Raw genomic sequence first — 21,282 nt, forward strand, 5'->3', positions numbered from 1 at the left:
ATGCTCCCAAAGAGTCACTCTACATAAATTGTACTATTCATTTCTCTTAAGTTCCGATTTTGCAGAGCATTTCAAGAAAGAAATAAAGGCAAAAGTTTGAAAAAGAAAAGCATTGCAGACCCACAGCCCAGGAAGACAGAAGCAGCCTAACTAAACTCCAGGGAATGAAGAAAATGATTCAGACCTCAGCATGAGAAAGTGAATGTGGTGTCAAAGTGTCCTCATACACAGTGGTTCCTTCATGTCCTAGGACAGGTGGGGTAGGTAGGATGACTGTGTGTCAGAATTCATGCCTCCTTTATGATGGGATACTGTGAAACTGTGTATTTCACAGCCATGTGCAGGAAGAGGAGGAATCTGGAAATTTAGAATTTTTCATTAGGTTATCTATCCCATTGGTCCTATTCAAGTAACTTTCCCAGAGGCAGTGCTAAACAATATATATTTGAGCGTTGGGTTTTTTTCTGAGGAAACAAGCAAGTTTTATCTGAGTTTCAGATGGCCTGGTTATTTGGTTAGGAGATATATTTATGTCTCTTGCCAGGGAGTACATAGACCAATGGAAAGTGGGAATGTGTATGGATGGGCCCCGACAAAAATCTGATTGAATGTTTGGAAACGTTTTGATGACAGTGATGAAAATAGTAATAAGTGTTGACATTCAGTCAGCTTTCTGGGTTGCTTGACTTTAGCAGGCACCTGCTAATATCTTTCCCTGAGTTTCTTGTGGTGTAACAGAAGTTTCCAAATGTCAGATTCTCTCCGAAGTGAAGCAGTGAAATTGCGCAGAAAACCCTGAAGAATAAATCGTATGGATATTTTTTCTTTCTCTTTTTCTTGTTTTTTTTTTTCTTTCATGAATTTTGGGCGTAATTTCATGATAGTCCAGAGCTTAGAAATCTAAACTTTCTCTACTTTTATTTGTCCACACTACCTTCCTTTAAATACTTTTTGTATCTGGGAGTTTCCCTTAAACTTTTAATAAAAGAGCTTGTTATAGTTCTTTTCCCCCTAAGGCTGACCAAAGTAACAAAGTTGCAGTTTAACTGACCCTTCCACTGACGACCTACCATAAAGTAGTGTTAACCCATTATTTTTCCAGGTGGAAACTGGAGCTCATGAAACATAAGTGGCTTGATTGAAGTTACAAATCCACGAGGTCAGGATTCTATCCTAGTTCCATCATCTGGTCTGGAACCAGTTGTAGATTCCTAAAAATCCTTCCTGTTTTGTTTTTCACAAAAATTTAAGAATAGTTTCAATGGCCATCCATGCATAGAAAAAATTTTTGACTTTACTTTTTCTGGCAGTTGCATAGTGTTCCATTTTGTACAGGTGCCATTGTTTCTTTGGCTACTCATCTATTGTCGGTCATTAACTGAGTTGTTTCCAGATTCTGGCTATTGTAAATAGTGCTGCAATGAATATAGGTGTGCATAAGGCCAGTTTTTCCCATCAAATAATTGTCATTACTTATTCCTAGTGAGGACATTTACGGTCCACACTTAAGGAACATTCATGTACATAATACAGGATTGTTGACAATGTAGTGACAATGCTCTGGATCAGGTCTCCAAGATATACTCATCTCTCTCCTTTGGCAACTATTTCCCCAATTTCCCCTTGGTAAGCCCATTCTACTCCCTAGTTCTATAGGTTTAGGCTTTTAGGTGCTACATGAAATGATGTCATACAATAATTCACTTTTCTCTGACGAATCTTAGTACAATGCCCTCAAAGTCTATTGGTGTTGTCACCAGCAGCAGGATTTTCTGCTTTCTCCTGGATGAATGGCGTTACCTTTTTTTTTATTCATATTCGCACTGAAGCATTGGTTCCCCCATTAGGTTGGTTCCGTATTTGGACTATCACAAGGCACGTGCCTTATCTGCTCTACTATCGTTCTGGCTACAACTTTTTGAGGGAGCAGCGTATTTTTTCCATATGGAGAATTGGTAACTTAGGTGATGGATTTAGCAGTTCAAGTCAGGAAGGTCTGCTTATCTCAGTTTCAAGCAGCAGCAGATGTGGGTGAGTAGCACTTTATGGCCATGTCATATAAATCAGAGACTGCTGGAGAAATGGATTAAAAATGCACCAATGTCCCTCTAGCAAACGTAAATGATCTTGAAGGCAGGGGCTGAGCCTTAGACTCAAGTAGAACCCAGCTCTGTCTGGCAGTTCAGAAGGGATTTTTGTATTCTGTCTTTGTGTTTTTAGGGTATATCCCTAGGAGTGGTATAGCTGGATCCTATCGGAGCACAATCAGCAATTTCTTGAGGAATCTCCATATTGTTTGCCGTAAAAGATGGATTAGACAGCATTCCCACCAGCAGAAAGAGAGACAGAATAGTCTCACTCATCTGTTGGGATTTATGAAAAATAAAAGAAGCTGTAATCATACCCAGCGACAATAGAGAGGATAAGCTAATGGGATTAGAGAGATATTACAGAGGGTACAGAGCTTGCCTTGCATACCACTAACCCAGGACCTATATCACCTACACCACTATGGTCCTCTGAGCCTATCAGAAGTGATCTCTGAGCATTGCGCTAAATGGTGTAGGCAGGCCCCTTACCCTAAAGAGTCAGTATGCTTAAAACTTGTGTCATTTCCTCGTGAATATATAAATAGCTCAATTAGAGAGCAATGTACATTGTTATATTTGTACTTAGTCGGTACACTGACAAATGTACACATTAAACCATCAATAGAGGTTACTCTTATGGAGAAGAATAGGAAAGGGGCTGAAGAGAAAAGAGATAATCTCATGAGTTTATTTGTAATTACTTTTTTGGTTGGTTGGTTGGTTTTTGGTGGGCACACCTGGTGCCGCTCAGGTGTTACTCCTGGCTATGCGCACACCAGGGGAAGAACCGAGGTCCGTCCTGGGTCAGCCTCGTTCCGGCAAGGCAAACGCCCTACCACTGTGCTATCGCTCCGGGCCCAGGAGTGACCCTTTTTGCTAAAATAAAGTGTTTTGTCCATCTCTTCTCACTCTCCATTCTGCCCCCACTCCTTGAACTGCCCTTTGGCATAAGGAACTTCTTGTGTTTAAAAAACTTTGCTGCTGCTGTTGTTGTTCTTGTTTGGGAGGACACACGGGGTGGCTTTCAAAGATAGGCTCCCGGCTCTGCGCCCAGAAGTCACTTCCAATAAGCTCAGGGGACCATCTGGGGAGCCAGAAATCGGCAGCTGCTTGAGGCCCCTGGTGAGATCTCGCGAGATTACAAAAGGGCCGTCGGATCCCAGCTGTTATCTGTCCAATGGTTTTCCCGTCTCTGCAGGTTGGTGATTGCTGTGGCTGGATCAGAGTTCCCAGCTGCTTTATTAGGCAGTGTCCAACGGTGTTCCGGTCTCTGAGGGCGGAGATCGCTGTGGCAGAAGGTTCCAGTCTGTCTAGCGTCCCCCTCTGGGAATTGACTGAGTCAAAGACCCATCCCTCTGAAGTGACTGAGCCTACTTGTGGAGTTGGTGAGAGAGGACGCAGGAATGTTCGGGGGAATTACGCGCTTGGGGCTCCAACAGGCAGACCAAGATAACCAAGATTAGCAGAGGAAAGGATGTGGGCGGCAGGAAGGAGGGCAGATCTAAAAAGTATCAGAAGGCAATAGAGAACCTCGTGGGGCAGTGCCATGATACTAAGATGAATATCACAAAGCTCAGTCAGCAGTTCCATGCTGTCCGTGTCAATATCTCTAAAACTAACCACCGTCAGAAACGTTATTATCGCTGGCATTGGCGCTGGCGCTGGCTGTCTTGGCAAACTGTCAGAAGGTGCCGCTATCTGACCTTAAGGAATAAGAAAGCCCCAAGAAAGAGGAAGGCGGCAGCCGCCCAAATCTCCAGCCATCACAGACACAGGGGCCCAGCTGGGTCAACCCGTCACGAAAAGGTAGAGGCTGGGGTGGTGATTGACCACCGTCATAGCTACCGCTTGCTGTCTTCTGAAAGCCCCAAAGGGCAGGACCAGCAAGGGTGTTCTGCTCCGGGGTTGGGGCCTGATTACCCACAGAGCATTCAGACCCACACCTCCAACGAGGGTCACATTGATGGCCCCAGCCTGTCCAACGAAAGCAGCGGAAGTAGCTGGGAACTTTCCTGTAACGAAGTGGCCCTCGGATCCCTACTGAAAGAGGCAAGTGCTGACGACAGCCAGGACACTGTCCCCAGAACTGGAAATAGCCACAATGAGCCCAGGGAAGGCAGGGAGCATGGCCAGATGCATCCCCGAAATCGGCTGAGATACAGCCCGACTCCAGAAAAGGTGGGGAGTATGTCCCAGTGTCTCCCAACATTCACATTATCCCTTCGATTCCAGCCCCTGTGCACAACCCAGTGTCCCCACTGTATGACAATAATTCCAAAAGCTTGCAGCGCTCCAACCAAGAATTCTTCCGTCCTCCCCCTTCAGAATTACCCCACATTAAACGTTGCCGCCACCTACACCATGGGCACTCGGGTGGCATGGCAGTGGTGGTGCTGGATAGAAACCAGAGTGATGCCCTGGGCTGCCTATTCTTCCAAATGTCTCCTTAGCACAAACATCGCAGACTAGACACAGCCGTCTGCCAGCAAGATGCCAGTGCCAATGACTTCTCTGGGTCACTAGAGAACCAGGGCAAGGGACCCCTGGAAGGGACCTCTGCAGGAGCCTCTGTGGGTGCCCAGAAGTGCCGCCTGTTCCTGCTGTGCACAGGCGACCTTGTCCTGGAAGATGAGCCAACTCAAGATGCCAATGAGACCTTGTGCATTTCTCCAGACGAATCCCGGGAAGGTCCCAAATGCAGACAATGCGTTGTTACAGCAGAAGAAGGCGACTTTATCATCCAGTTTGGAGACTCTGACCCCGAGGACTATTGGTGATGGGAATGTTGCAGTGGTGATGGGTGGTGTTAAGAAAAAAAATATTAAAAAAAGAACAACAACAACAAAAAAAAAGCAAAACAAAGTTCAAAATAAATAAAAGGAAAAATAAGATGTTTTCTCATAAAATCTACCCATCCTATCTCATGGCAAGATTGTATAGTCTAAAAAAAAAAAAAGAAAGAAATTTACAGTACTCACATTATTGCCACACAAACTCCATGCTTATTGCCACACAACTCCAAGATTCAAACTCACTAAAGATGTGATGGAACTATAAAAAGAAAATTATAAAATCCTGCTCAAAGAAATAGAAGAGGACATGTGGAACTGAAAACACATAACCTGCTCATGCACTGGCAGAATTAAGACCATTAAACGGGCAATACTACCCACTGCAATCCCTCTAAAGATATCTAAAGATAGCCCTGGCTGTCTTTAACTTCTTTAAAGAAGTTGATGAAACACGTCTAAATTCATTTGGAACCATAAACATCCTCGAGTACCTAAAGCAATCCTTGAGACAAAAAAATATATGGGAGGCATTACTTTCCGCAAGTTTAAACTGAATTACAAAGAAACAATTTTCAAAACAGAATGGTATTGAAATAAAGAGAGACCCTCAGATTAGTGGAATAGGCTTGAGACTCAGAGAATGCTCTCCAGACATACAATCATCTAATTTTTTTTGTTTTTTTTTTGTTTGTTTGTTTGTTTTATATTTATTATTTTTTTTAATGCATAATTTTTTTTATTTAAACACCTTGATTACATACATGATTGTGTTTGGGTTTCAGTCATAAAAGGAACACCACCCATCACCAGTGCAACATTCCCATCACCCAAGTCCCAAATCTCCCTCCTCCCCACCCAACCCCCGCATGTACCCTAAACAGGCTCTACATTTCCCTCATACATTCTCAATATTAGGACAGTTCAAAATGTAGTTATTTCTCTAACTAAACTCATCACTCTTTGTGGTGAGCTTCCTGAGGTTAGCTGGAACTTCCAGCTCTTTTCTCTTTTGTGTCTGAAAAATTATTATTACAAGGGTGTCTTTCATTTCTCTTAAAACCCATAGATGAGTGAGACCATTCTGCGTTTTTCTCTCTCTCTCTGCTTATTTCACTCAGCATAATAGATTCCATGTACTTCCATGTATAGGAAAATTTCATGACTTCATCTCTCCTGACAGCTGCATAATATTCCATTGTGTATATGTACCACAGTTTCTTTAGCCATTCGTCTGTTGAAGGGCATCTTGGTTGTTTCCAGAGTCTTGCTATGGTAAATAGAGCTGCAATGAATATAGGTGTAAGGAAGGGGTTTTGTATTGTATTTTTGTGTTCCTAGGGTATATCCTAGGAGTGGTATAGCTGGATCGTATGGGAGCTCGATTTCCAGTTTTTTGGAGGAATCCCATATCGCTTTCCATAAAGGTTGAACTAGACAGCATTCCCACCAGCAGTGGATAAGAGTTCCTTTCTCTCCACATCCCCGCCAGCACTGTTTATTCTCATTCTTTGTGATGTGTGCCATTCTCTGGGGTGTGAGGTGGTATCTCATCGTTGTTTTGATTTGCATCTCCCTGATGATTAGTGATGTGGAACATTTTTTCATGTGTCTTTTGGCCATGCGTATTTCTTCTTTGTCAAAGTGTCCTGTTCATTTCTTCTCCCCAATTTTTGATGGGGTTAGATGTTTTTTTCTTGTAAAGTTCTGTCAGTGCCTTGTATATTTTGGAGATTAGCCCCTTATCTGACGGGTATTGGGTGAATAGTTTCTCCCAACTCAGTGGGTGGCTCTTGTATCCTGGGTACTATTTCCTTTGAGGTGCAGAAGCTTCTCAGCTTAATATATTCCCATCTGTTAATCTTGCTTTCACTTGCTTGGAGAGTGCAGTTTTCCTCCTTGAAGATGCCTGTAATGTCCTGTAGTGTTTTTGCCTATGTGCTGTTCTATATATCTTATGGTTTTGGGGCTGATATCGAGGTCTTTAATCCATTTGGATTTTACCTTTGTACATGATGTTAGCTGGGGGGTCTAAGTTTAATTTTTTGCAAGTGGCTATCCAATTGTGCCAACACCACTTGTGAAGAGGCTTTCCCTGCTCCATTTAGGATTTCCTGCTCCTTTATCAAAAAATTAGATGGTTGTATCTCTGGGGAACATTTTCTGAGTATTCAAGCCTATTCCACTGATCTGAGGACCTATCCTTATTCCAATACCATGCTGTTTTGATAACTATTGCTTTGTAGTACAGTTTAAAGTTGGGAAAAGTAATTCCTCCCATATTCTTTTTCCCAATGATTGCTTTAGCTATTCAGGGTGTTTATTGTTCCAAATGAATTTCAAAAGTGTCTGATCCACTTCTTTGAAGAATGTCATGGGTATCTTTAGAGGGATGGCATTAAATCTGTATAATGCCTTGGGGAGTATTGACATTTTGATGATGTTAATCCTGCCAATCCATGAGCAGGGTATGTGTTTCCATTTCCGTGTGTCCTCTCTTATTTCTTGGAGCAGAGTTTTTATAGTTTTCTTTGTATAGGTCCTTCACATATTTAGTCAAGTTGATTCCAAGATATTTGAGTTTGTGTGGTACTATTGTGAATGGGGTTGTTTTCTTAATGTCCATTTCATCCTTATTACTATTGGTATATAGAAAGGCCATTGATTTTTGTGTGTTAATTTTGTAGCCTGCCACCTTGCTATATGAGTCTATTGTTTCTAGAAGCTTTTTGATAGAGTCTTTAGGGTTTCTAAGTAGAGTATCATGTCATCTGCAAACAGTGAGAGCTTGACTTCTTCCTTTCCTATCTGGATTCCCTTGATATCCTTTTCTTGCCTAATCGCTATAGCAAGTACTTCCAGTGCTATGTTGAATAGGAGTGGTGAGAGAGGACAGTCTTGTCTTGTGCCAGAATTTAGAGGGAAGGCTTTCAGTTTTTCTCCATTGAGGATAATATTTGCCACTGGCTTGTGGTAGATGGCCTTCACTATATTGAGAAAGGTTCCCTCCATTCCCATCTTGCTGAGAGTTTTGATCAAGAATGGGTGTTGGACCTTATCAAATGCTTTCTCTGCATCTATTGATATGATCATGTGGTTTTTATTTTTTTCTTGTTATTGATGTTGTGTATTATGTTGATAGATTTACGGATGTTAAACCAGCCTTGCATTCCTGGGATGAAACCTACTTGATCGTAGTGGATGATCTTCTTAACGAGGCATTGAATCCTATTTGCCAGGATTTTGTTGAGGATCTTTGCATCTGCATTCATCAGTGATATTGGTCTGTAATTTTCTTTTTTGGTAGCGTCTCTGTCTGGTTAGGTATCAAGGTGATGTTGGCTTCATAAAAGCTATTTGGAAGTGTTTCTGTTTGTTCAATTTCATGAAAGAGTCTTGCCAAGATTGGCAGTAGTTCCTCTTGGAAAGTTTGATAGAATTCATTAGTGAATCCATCTGGACCTGGGCTTTTGTTTTTCGGCAGACATTTGATTACTGTTTTAATTTCATCAATGGTGATGGGGGTGTTTAGATATGCTACATCCTCTTCCTTCAAACCGTGGAAGATTATAAGAGTCCAAGAATTTATCCATTTCTTCCAGGTTCTCATTTTTAGTGGCGTAGAGTTTTTCAAAGTAGTTTCTGATTACCCTTTGAATCTCTGTCATATCAGTAGTGATCTCTCCTTTTTCATTCCTAATACGAGTTATCAAGTTTCTCTCTCTCTCTTTCTTTGTTAGGTTTGCCAGTGGTCTATCAATCTTGTTTATTTTTTCAAAGAACCAACTTCTGCTTCGTTGATCTTTCGGATTGTTTTTTGAGTTTCCACTTCGTTGATTTCTGCTCTCAGCTTTGTTATTTCCTTCTGTCTTCCTATTCTTGGGTCCTTTTGTTGAGCATTTTCTAGTTCTTTTAGCTGTGTCATTAAGCTTCTCAGGTAAGCTCCTTCTTCCTTCCTGATGTGTGCTTGCAAAGCTATAAATTTTTCTCTCAGTACTGCTTTTGCTGTGTCCCATAAGTTCTGAGAGTTTGTGTCTTTATTGTCATTTGTTTCCAGGAACCTTTTTATTTCCTCCTTGATTTCATCTCGGACCCACTGGTTATTGAGCATGAGGCTGTTTAACTTCCAGGTGTTAAAGTGTTTCTTCTGAGTCCCTTTGGAGTTCACAAATAATTTCAGAGCCTTGTGGTCAGCGAAGGTAGTCTGCAAAATTTCTATCCTCTTGATCTTATGGAGGTATGTTTTATGTGCCAGCATGTAGTCTATCCTGGAGAATGTCCCATGTACATTGGAGAAGAATGTGTATCCAGGTTTCTGGGGATGGAGTGTCCTATATATATCCACTAGGCCTCTTTCTTCCATTTCTCTCCTCAGGTCTAGTATATTCTTGTTGGGTTTCAGTCTGGTTGACCTGTACAATCATCTAACTTTTGATAAAGGAGCAATAAATTCTAAATAGAGCACATAGTGATGGAGAAAGCTTCTTTAACAAGTGGTCTTGACACAACTGGTTAGACAGTTGCAAAAATGTGAAATCAGACCCCCATCTAAAACCATGTACAAAGGTAAAATCGAAATGGATTAAAGACCGTGATATCAGACCTGAAACCATAAGGTATATGGGACAACACATAGGTAAAATACTCCATGACATTGAGACATGTTTAAGGAGAAAACAGCAATTTTCAAGCAAGTGGAAGCAGAAATAAACAGATGGAAATATATTCAGCTGAGAAGTTTCTGCACTTCAAAGGAAATAGTTCCCAGTATACAAGAGCCACCCACTGAGTGGGAAAAACAATTTACCCAATATCTTAAAATAAGGGTATAATATCCAAAATATACAAGGCACTGAAAAACTTTACAAGAAAAAATTATCTAATACCATCAAAAAAGGGAAGAAGAAATGGACAGAACTTTGTCAAATAAGAAATACAAATGGCCAAAAGACACATGAAAAAATGCCCCATGTACAATTCATAAGGGAGATACAAATCAAAACAACTATGAGGTATCATCTCATCCCACAGAGATTGGTGCATATCACAAAGATCATCACAAAGAATGAGAACAAGCAGTGCTGGCAGCGATGTGGAAAGAAAGGAACTCTTATTCTTTATGGGGGGATGCTGTCTATCCCAACCTTTCTGGAAAGCTATATGGAAATTGCTCAAAAATTGGAAATTAAGCTCCCATATAATCTAGCTATACCACTCCTTGGAATATACCCTAGGAACATAAAGTACAATTTACAAATCCCTTACTCACACCTTTATTTATTGCAGCGCTATTTACAATCTGGAAACAACCAAGATGCCCTTCAACAGATGAATGGCTAAAGAAACTGTGGTGCTTCCTTCAGGAAAGATGAAGTCATGGCATTTTTCTATGCATGGGTGTACATGGAATCTCTTATGCTGAGTTAAATATATTAGAGGAAGAGAGATAGATGCAGAATAGTCTCACTCATCTATAGATTTTAAGAAAAATAAAAAAATATTTTTGCAATAATTATCAGAGACAAAATAGAGGAGAGCTGGAAGGTCCAGTTCAAAACATGAAGCTCACCACAAAGAGTGGTGCGAGCAGTTAGAGAAATAACTACATTTAGTAGTATCATAACAATGTAAATGAATGAGGAAAGAAGAAAAGCCTGTCTGAAGTACAGTTGCGGTGGTGTGGAGAAACGGGAAATTTGGGATAATGGTGATGAAAATGTTGGAATGGTGAATGGGGGTGTTCTTTACATGACTAAAACACAACTACAATCATATTTGTAATTAAGGTGTTTAACTAAATATATTAATAAAAGTAATTAATATGAAATACTATTTATGCAAAAATTGTATCTCAGTAATATTCCAATAATACAATTAGCGGAAATCTTAAAATAACATTTTCTGTAATTACCATTACAATACATAAGATTCATCCAAAATTATAACAGAAAAGCATTCCAGTATACATAAATCTTTTGGAAAGACTTGTGTAAATATATAAAGTTATAATTTCAATATATTGTAAGTTTGATTTTCAAAGAATCTGAAAAGAAAACAATGCTACTTGCTCAGTGGGAGTCAGGCGAGAAATAAATTAAAATTTTTTGGTGAAATATATGCACTGCATAAGTGTTTTATCTTGTGGGTCTGACACTCATTATGCACAGTATATAATGTGGGTACCAAACTGTCTATGTAACCTGTTGTAAAATAGAGTAAAAAAAACCTATGAGGCTGGTAATAAAATTATATTTAAAATTGCAAGGAAATAATGAACTATTTTCAAATGCATTTAAACATAAGGAAAGCTGGATATTAAAATTATAATTTGTGTTTATGAAAAGTGTATAAAATGTAATAGAATATTTAGAAAAATAGTCATTTTGTTTTCAATTTAATTAAGACAATTCCTTCATATTAGGGTTTCAGGCAGTCCAAGACATTGAATTAGGACCATTTCCACTTCCAATACCACCTCCTTCCACTGAAGTTCCAGCTTGCATCTTGTATCTCTACCCTAAGCTTCCTTGCTTACCAGTTTAACACGACCATTTTAAGGAAAATTGCTATAGTTTGATTATCTTGAATCTATTTCAGTTAACTTTGGCTTGGGTATTTATATTTAAACTTTTTATCAATGCACCTGAGACCACATGGTCTATAGGCCCCAGTGTTTTTTTTTATTAGTTTGTAGAAAGACAGAAATATGAGGTAAAACAAAGTAAGTTATGATGCAAGTTTCTTTATAAATGTGAAGAGACTTGATCTAGAAGATACAAATACAATATAAAAAGTGATGGCACAATTTTTCTGTTAAAGGCAGCAAATATTGTGGAAAATAGAAAGGAAATACAATTGGCCTTAAAATCATGTGTTCCTACACATGAAGCATTCTGTCATAAGACCGTATCTAGGATCTTGTCATACTAACCTACCCTTAAGGTCTTTATTTATGTTCCCAGGAAAAGTCTACTCACTCACAGTTGTTACATTCAGGCTTCTGTAATGATTTTGGGTGGTTTTTTTTCACATATTTTACATATCATTGAGCATCTTATGATTATATCTAACCAATTGTTGCTACGGTAGAAAAACCTGTCCTTAGAGCAAGTTCTTGCTGTTTCCTGGTCATCAGGATATTATATAAACCTTTCCTGAAGTAAGACAGATCTAGGGCAGCATTTGTGCCTCTCCAGATAGAAATTTGACTCTCGTTGTTGATGCAGTGCCAGCTCTATAAATGGAATCCTAGGTTCAGAGTTGATTGGTTGATGCCCGATCAACTTAGGTCCAAGTTGCATCACTATGACAAATATTTAGTGTAAAATGCATACCTGCCCTATAAATTTTGTGAGTTCCTTTCCTTATTAGATAAGAATTTCTTTCTATATACATTCTTTATATAATATATGATATGCAAAAACTAACAATGTCATTTGATACTACTGGTGCTTGGGGGTAAATATTACAAGCAAAAACCTTCACTAAACCTGTTTTTAACCTGAAATTAGATACCATGAGAGGCTTATCTAATAGAATTCCCTGCTAAAGCATATAGAATAAAGAAAATGAGAAAATATAACTCTGTATAAAGACATACAATAAGTATGATAAGTATTGGGTAAATGGGTCTAGAAAACAAAGTAAATATAAGTATCCCTTTTAAATATTTTGAGTCCATAGGAATATATTTAGAGCACAGTTTTATTCCATGCTGTAGTCTTATAAAGTGTAAAAATGGTTTAGAGAGTTTGGAATCAGTTTTCACGCTGAGTATAGCTTGAGTAAAATCGGGTAGCAAGCAGCAGTCCAGAGTGAGGACTTCTGGGAGAGAAGGAATTGCATAAGATTAATCTGCAGAATCAGTGGCAGAAAGTTTTCCAGGACCAAGACAAATTGAGCTGAAAGTGTACTTTCATTTTGGGAGTTGCTGGAAACTTTCCATGATGCTGGAAAGTTTGTTCTTTAGGAGTTAAGAACTGAGTGTAAAAAGATTTAAATAGTAAGAGATAACAGATCAGGGTTGAGAATGTGAGGGAGTAGAAGAGAATTTGTAAGGTGATAATCAGGGTTGAGGGAAAATAAAGTTATATATAGCACGAGTTATATAAAACATAGAAATTATGTGGAATGGAGATAAAAAAAAAGGCATAGAAGTGTCTACCACATACAACCATGGCAGAAAAAGAATTTGTCTAATTGGCATAGCGTATGACACAGACCCTTTTCCATGATATCTGGCAAACATATGGCTGAAATCTCCCTCTTTAGGGGTATACTTTATATTTTTCTATTTTAATTAAAAATGTATATTGGAGTGATCTCAGCATTTGGAGAAATCTAAACTCTCTCCTGAGCATATTTACTCTTGCCTTTTAAATTATTTCCTTTTACCTTTCGTAGAACACTGTAAAAGCTTGTTTTATTTCACTGATTGTCTTCTCCTGATATATTTTCTGTGAGGAAAGATGACCATAATGACAGTCTTTTGCAAGATCTAGTACTGACACTTATTTCTTGCAAAAGCAATTTCTCACTTCAACAAATTGGTTCATGGATCTCTGAGAAACTTGGTGACAGATATTAACTTATATCAGGCAGACCATGTAAATATCAGTTGTAGTCTCATGGGTTCTTGAGACTTGAGATGTAAATCCTATACAACAGCTCATAATAGACTAGTCCAAGATCTCCCCAGTCATTTCCCTGTGGCACAGGTAGAGAGAGAAAGCCACATATTTTTTTCTAGAAAAATATCTTTTTCAATTTTATATAAATCACCAGTTAGCAATATAGTAACAAAAGCAACATAGTAATAAAATAATGAATGACAAAGAAGGCAATAAATTAAAGTTTTTAATGAAGGCAATTTCTTTGGAAATATTTATGGAAGAAAACTATAATAAACTTGAAATGTGAGTTCTCATTGCATTCCTCCCTTATCTGTTTCTTGTACGATTTATCACAACAGGATGGTCCTGGGGATATCCATTTACTGGCTAAACTTAAAGATTCTGGAGGTCTATGGAGTAAGAGCTACATCAAAACAGGAAATCTTTCTCATAACTCTGCTTTCAATTCAACAAGGTAATCTGAGTAGAGATATGGGAGCTCATTACGAAGGGCTACCTCGACACAGAAAATGTTTCTCATATCTCTGCTCTCAATTCAACAAGATGATCTGACTAAAGATATGGGAACTGAATTTACAGATTTGTAAGATATGACAAAATTTTTTCCCAAAATTTTTGATCCAATACCTGTTGAAAGAGAGTTTGTTTCTTTCTCTAACCATGGCAGCACTGGCAGTTCTTGTTTTGTAATATGTGCTAGTCTCTTTGGTTTGATATACTATCTAATTGTTGTTTTCATATGCATCTTCCTAAAAATTAATACAGTGGAGCTTCTTTGCTTTTGGTATTTTTAGGGGTGCACACCCAGTGATACTCAGGGATTTACTCCTAACTATGCACTCAAAAATTGACCCTGGGGAAATATGGGAAAATATGGGGGATTGAACCATCGGCTGTCCTAGATTAGTGCATACAAGGCAAACACCCTACCACTTGGGCCACCGGTATGGCCCCATTTGAGTTGAGCATTTTTTTGTGCCTTCTGACCATCTACAAATTTCCCAAGATGAATTATTTGTTCATTACTTCTCCCTAATTCACACAGGATTTAATATTGTATTTCTTATAAAGTGAAATTAGCATCTTGTCTAACTCAGATGTTAAGCCCATATTTATGGGTTTGGTGCAGAAATATTATTCCATTTCTATGTGGCCTTTGTGTCCTATTCAATATTTCCTTCGAGTTTCAAATTTTTTATTCATCTAGTCCCATTTGATTATATTTCTTTCATTTTGGTGATGATTGCTTTATCGTTAAAGATGTGTTTAGCTTTAATATCATGGAGTGTTATAGCTAAGTTTTACTCTATATAACTATCTTTTCAGGTATTTAATTTATTTTATTTGACCTTGGTGCATACTGTTTAAGTGGAGGTCAGAGTTATTTTGTGCATGTTTTTGACTAAAGTACACTGCACCGCATGTTGGAGAGTCTTTTCATATAAGTTCTAATTTGTTTTTTGCCCATTTATTAAAAATCAATTGTTCATAAAACCTTAAGTCCATCCATGGATATTCAGGTATGTCCCATTGTTTGAGATTTATTTTCTTCTAATACCATTCTATTTTAATGACAACCATTTAATTGAACAAATTTTTTAAAAATATTCTTCCTAATTTTTTTAGAAATTATCAGTTGCTAAATGCCTACTACTAGACTTCTTTTAGAAACTACTTTAAGTGCTACACCTGGCTTCCTAATTCCCAATGTATGACAGTCAAAAAATCCCAGCAATAAAAACACTCAACTGCCCAGAACACAGGTAGGATTGTCTCAACCCACAAGTATGGTGGCTAATTCCTGCTTGTGTTTGGGCTAAAGGGAACTCTGCAAAAAACAGTGTCTATGTCTGGCTTCCTAATATGTAGTATGAGGCATCCAAAGAAGACCCAAGCAAAAAGAGCTCTCGAATGCCAGATGCACAGATATGCTTGCCTTATACATACAGGGTGAATGTATTAGAGTGCCACATCTTAAAGAACGTGAACCTTATTGTAACACGTAGTAAGAACCAGAATTCAATCATGGCAATGGGGAAACAATACAGGATAACAGCATGCATAGAGAATGAAGATGGCAGTTCTGAACACCAAGAACATAATACTAAACACCTAATTAGCCTCTCAGATAAAGAGTTTTGAGTAGGAGGATGTTCACAAAATTCCAAAAAATTATAGATTGATCTGAACAGATGAAAAGCTACAAATCAGAAAACACAAAACTAAACTAATGAGACTGAAAAACTTGGAAAAGCTCTCCAACAGAGCAACAGTAGATGTAGATAGAATTAATGATCTGGAAGATGAGATGCATAACAACTCCATACAGCAGAAGAATTGGAAAAGAAATTTAAAATAAATCATCAGAAATAGAATAATATTCAAAGAGTGTGAACAGATAAGAATAGAAGTGTTTGATAAATTCACCGAGAAATGTAAAAAATCATTGGATCCCAGAAACTGAGGAAGAAAATTCTCAGTTATAATTAATAGTAAAGAACATAAATTACAGAAAAAAATCTCAGAGATAAAGACTACATGCAACAAAATTCTGCATAGTTCAAAGATGACCAGATAAAAGAGACCCAAAGAAAAGCACTGCAAGACCCATTCTAGTCACAAGTATGAATCCTATATAAAGGGCTACAATACAAAAAGCATCAAGATAAAATAAGAAATTACATTTAAATGAGCACCCTCATGGTTTCCAGCAGACCCATCACAAGAAACCCTCATGGTCAGAAGGTAGTAGTGGGAATGAAATAAATATAACTCAATGAAATAAAAGCTTTACCTAGAATACTACACCCTGACTTAATTTATGTTTGAAGGAAGACACATAGATTCACAGACAAACACCAGCTTAGATAATTAACAAATAAAAACATCCCTAAAAGAAAAGCTGAAAGGTCTACTTTAAGGAAAGAGAGAGCAACAGACACACCAAACTTCTACACATAGATTACACTAAATCCCATGACAATTATCTCTTTCATAGTCAATGGACTAAATGCACCTATTAAGGGATGCTGCCAGGGGAGATTTGTGACAAGCAGAGAGCCTTGTAAGAATCAGGGGCTTTGTAAAGTAAGTTTCTATGTAACCATTTAAAGTTTTAAAAATACAATGAGAACATAGAATTGTGACCTGGGAAACTGAGTATAACATTATCTGAAGTCTCTGTTACCCGTACATTATTGCCTGCTCAAGTTGAGTCCCATTATCTAGGACTTCTGCTTGCCTGTGTGTCTGTATGTCAATGTATGTTGCCTACGTACAATATTCTACCCACAGAAGATAGGCCCATTTTTCAGAAATGTATATAAGCTGAACTTCTTCCAACACAGTAAGGACTCCTCTCCCATTTTCTCTGTCTATGTGTCTGACTGTTTGTTTGTTTATATCTAGCTTACATACTTCCTCTAAGAAATACCCAAAGTTGAATGTTTTCCACAGGATGGGACATTTTGGCTCCCAACGGGTCTCTCAGCAAGAGAGAGAATAGTGACAAGTCACTGTGGTGAAAAACGTGGCAATGCAAGTTATCATAGAAGCTTCCATGTGTCATGCTAGAGGACAATCGAGCAGACAATCTAGAGGACATAGTAGAGACAATCTTTCTTCAGTAGATAAGCCTTCATGTGCCATGATAGAAGACTTCATGATGGTGAACTCAAAGTTACCTAAAAGATATCCATAGGTGTAAGGAATCTTATAATTCTTTCAGTACAGATATCTTCATATAAAAGATTTTAGAGTCAAAGCCAGATTCCTTGCTGGTGAGGGAAACTGAAGATAATTGTTATTTAGAAAAATTCCCATTGTCTTTCCTGTCCTCTCAGTTTCCTTTTTAATTTTCTGGTCTATGATTTTGACCCCAGAGCAGACGTTTCTCCAATAAAAACAAAAGGTAGAGATTTGGTGAAAGACACTCCTGTGAGGAGAAAGGTGTCTACAGCAAACAAATCTTGGAGATTACAAGATAAAACCTTGTCTGCCACAGAAGATAAATTGAGCACCATTAGATACACATTGGTTTAAGCGATCCAAAGTCACCTAATTTAAACATAAACCAACTTTCTCTTTTTTCTTTTCTTAAATTGCTTGCTCAGAACTGTCTCTGTAACTTACATTTTCTGAAATGAGACAAAAATTAAGTGTGCATGAGGAATTTATAACAGGCATACAAAAGTCATTGAAAATTAGGTGACTGGGGAGATAAAATGGAGGTAGGGTATTTGCCTTGCCTGCAGACGGATGGTGATTCAAATCCCGACTTCCCATATGGTCCCCCAAGCCTACCAGAAGCAGTTTTTGAGTGTAGAGCCAGGAGCAACCCCTGAGCACTGCTGGACATAATAAAAACAAACACACAAAAAAAACAAATAACAAAGAAAATTAGGAGATCTAAGGTAGTTAAAAGGGAGAATCCTAGTAAGTAAAAATATGAGTGTTATACACCTAGAAAAAGTGTCTTTGATATATTATTTTGTAAGATGAAATGTTCAAGAATGCTAAATGTCTGGTTGTGTTTTGTTACTTGAGTGTGCTGGTTTCATTTCCTTGCAACATGGGCCCTCATAAGTTTGTTTCTGTCTATGTTTCTGTGTCTTTTATGGTCAGAACAAGAAGAAATTTAAGGAGAATTTCACTTCTTCCTTAAGGTTGGAAAAATTTGGCTTGAGTTCATAGAAATTGTATTGGCCTGCGTGTGTCATTGTTTTTGCAATTTGATTTCTCTGCTAAAAGTGGCAGAAAATGGCAGGGTGGGAGGTCATAAATTCTGACTTCTCTCAATGGCCACAAGAATCTAAATTTGTCCTGAAAAGGGTCTGAATTTTGTGACAAAACACCTCAGCTGAAGGGCTAAAACAAAAATATCTTGGAAGCTGTTTTCTTCCAGCTTTTGTCTGTGAAGTCTCACACACCCTGAAAAAAGGTGTTTTTTTATTTTTATTTTTTTTTTTCATTTTTTTGTACCCCCATTCACAGTCCATTCCAGACAAAGTGCTTTTGTTGAGGTGTAATGGGGTGCATTTACTGTACCCCCTCTTTTGATACAGTGTAAAGAACACAACCTGTGGTAAGCATTGGGAGACCATTTCTTTATTATTTGATATAAATATAAAATAATGTATATATGTATGTATGTATGTATAAACTTCACCAGTGCAACATTCCCATCACCAATATCCCAATTCTCACTCTTCCCCACCCACACTGGGCTGTACTCCAGGCAGGCTTTCTACTTCATTCAGTCACATTTTGTTATGATAGTTCTCAGTGTAATTATTTCTGTGACTGCAGCAAACAATCCCTGTGGTGTGGTTCATGTCGGGAGCTACACCCTCCAGTCCTCCTGTATTTTATCTCTGAGAATCAATACACAAATTTTTTTTTATTTTTTTCAAAACCCATAAATGAGGGAGAACAGTCTTTGTTTATCTCTCTCCCTCTGACTTATTTCATTCAGCATAATAGATTCCATATTCATCCGTGTATAGGAAAATTTCATGACTTCATATATTCTGATGGCTGTGTAATATTCCATTGTATATATGTACCATAGTTTCTTTAGTCATTCATCTATTGAGGGGCATCTAGGCTGTTTCCAGAGTCTGACTATTGTAAACAACACTGCCATGAATATAGGCTGAGAAATGGATTTTTGTATTGTATTTTTATGTTACTAGAATATATCCCTAGGAGCGATATAGCTAGATCATATGGGAGCTCAACTTCAAGCTTTTGGAGAAATCTTTATATCACTTTCTACAAAGGTTGGACCAGATGGCATTCTCATCAGCAGTGGATAGGAGTTCCTTTCTCTCCACTTCCCTGCCAGCACTGCTTATTCTCATTATTTCGGATGTGTGCCAATCTCTGTGGCGTGAGATGGTACCTCATAGTTGTTTTGATTTGCATCTCCCTGATGATTAGTGATGTGGAGCATTTTTCATGTGTATTTTAGCCATTTGTATTTCTTTTATGTCAAAGTGTCTGTTCATTACTTCCCCCATTTTTGATGAAGTTAGATGATATTTTTTCTTGTAAAGTTCTGTCAGTGCCCTGTATATTTTGGATATTAGCCCCTTATCTGATGGGGTATTGGGTGAGTAATTTCTCCCACTCAGTGGGTGGCTCTTGTATTCTGGGCATTATTTCCTTTGAGGTGCAGAAGCTTGTCAGCTTAATTTAGTCCCAACTATTTATTTCTGCTTTCACTTGTTTGGAGAGTACCATTTCCTCTTTAAAACACCTTTAGTCTCAATGTCATGGAGCATTTGACCTACATGGTGTTCTGTATACTTTATGGTGTCAGGTCCTATATCTAGGTCTTTAATCCATTTGGATTTTACCTTTGTACATGATGTTAACTGAGGTCTAAGTTTGCTTTTTCACAAAAGTGGCTAGCCAATTGTGTCAACACCACTTATACAAAGTGTTTTTTTTAAACCAAGCACCATTAGAACTTTCTTGTTATCTAACAAGAGAAATTGTCTAAGAAAATCATTGTATTTGTTACCTGTCTAGAGTATAGGCTAGTGTCGGGTGGGGAGGAAGGACACTTGGGATATTGGTGATGGCAATGTTGCACTGATGAAGGTTTTTTATATATATATATATATATAATCAAAAGAAAAGAAAAGGCCTCCCAATGCTTACCACAGGCTGTGTTCTTTACACTGACTTATAGAAAGAGGAGATACAGTAAATGCTCCCCATATGCACCTAAAACCAGTCCCTTTGCCTGCTCTGAATTGTGAATGGGGGGACAAAAATTATAATGTATTATGCTCTTTGTAATAAAATTTGGAATTTAGATTTTTGATAAGCAAGGACTAACTTTTAACTGTATTATTTAAAAGAAATTGCAGATAAAAGCCTTTTATTTATATTGTCAGTGGAAGAGATACCTCTTTGTTTTACATCAGTATAACCTGTTAATCTATGCATTTGCTGAATGTAGCAATTTCAAAGGTAAAAATGCTGAAGCAGCAAAAAAGTATAAGGTGTGTGTAAATTTTATATTAGATAAAATTGAAAAATGAGGTCAGAGAAGGAGAATTATTTTAGAGAATGTAGCAAATTACTGAGTAGAGACCAAAGTAACTAAAAATGTATGATGAGGTCATATAAAATCGTGGTTCCACTTGAGTACAAGCCTTGAAAGTTGTTTTAGAGAATTTATATATTGTAATGACCTAAAATCATATTTATTAATCTAATGTAGAATTTTAACATGTGATATTTATGACAACAGTAAGGAACCATAGAATCTCAATTCATTTTTTATTAAATATTTTAACTAAAAGCTTTCTTTTCAAGTGTAACTTAAATGAATTAAAGGAAATATTCATTGGTTTTGGACATTTAATAAATATAGGATAAATTTATTTTAAAAAGTGACAAATGAGGGGGCAGAGAAATAATATGAAAGTAGGGCGTTTGCCTTGCATGCAAAAGGATGGTGCGTTTGCCTTAGATGCAGAAGGACGGTGATTCAAATCCCGGCATCCCATATGGTACCCTGAGCCCTCCAGGAGCGATTTCTAAGTGTAGAATTGGGACTAACCCCTGAGTGCCGCCAGTGTAACCCCAAAACAAACAAAAATTGGCTTTTCACCTCCCCTTGGCTCACAACATGCTCCTAACCAATCTGGAAACTTTAGTAGAACCGCTAACTGGTCTTCTTTGGGCCCTAGACTTTCAAGTACTTCTGTTGAGAAACAAATTGATTTAATGGCAAAAACCCATAAAGGTGCATTA

The 21,282-nt window shown here is 37.9% G+C and overlaps 2 non-coding genes across 2 annotated transcripts; one reads left to right on the top strand and one right to left on the bottom strand.

Annotated features, from left to right (window-relative positions):
* Nucleotides 1-18,484: 18,484 nt before the first annotated feature.
* Nucleotides 18,485-18,612, bottom strand: LOC126000619 (small nucleolar RNA SNORA51). Its single transcript, XR_007492818.1, has one exon. It is a non-coding gene; the product is annotated as a small nucleolar RNA SNORA51 (small nucleolar RNA).
* Nucleotides 18,613-20,161: 1,549 nt separating this feature from the next.
* On the top strand, nt 20,162-20,293 carry LOC126000615 (small nucleolar RNA SNORA51). The gene has a single exon (XR_007492814.1). It is a non-coding gene; the product is annotated as a small nucleolar RNA SNORA51 (small nucleolar RNA).
* The last annotated feature ends 989 nt before the right edge of the window (nt 20,294-21,282 follow it).

Source organism: Suncus etruscus (genome assembly GCF_024139225.1).
Source record: "Suncus etruscus isolate mSunEtr1 chromosome X unlocalized genomic scaffold, mSunEtr1.pri.cur SUPER_X_unloc_3, whole genome shotgun sequence".
NCBI classification, from domain to species: Eukaryota; Metazoa; Chordata; class Mammalia; order Eulipotyphla; family Soricidae; genus Suncus; species Suncus etruscus.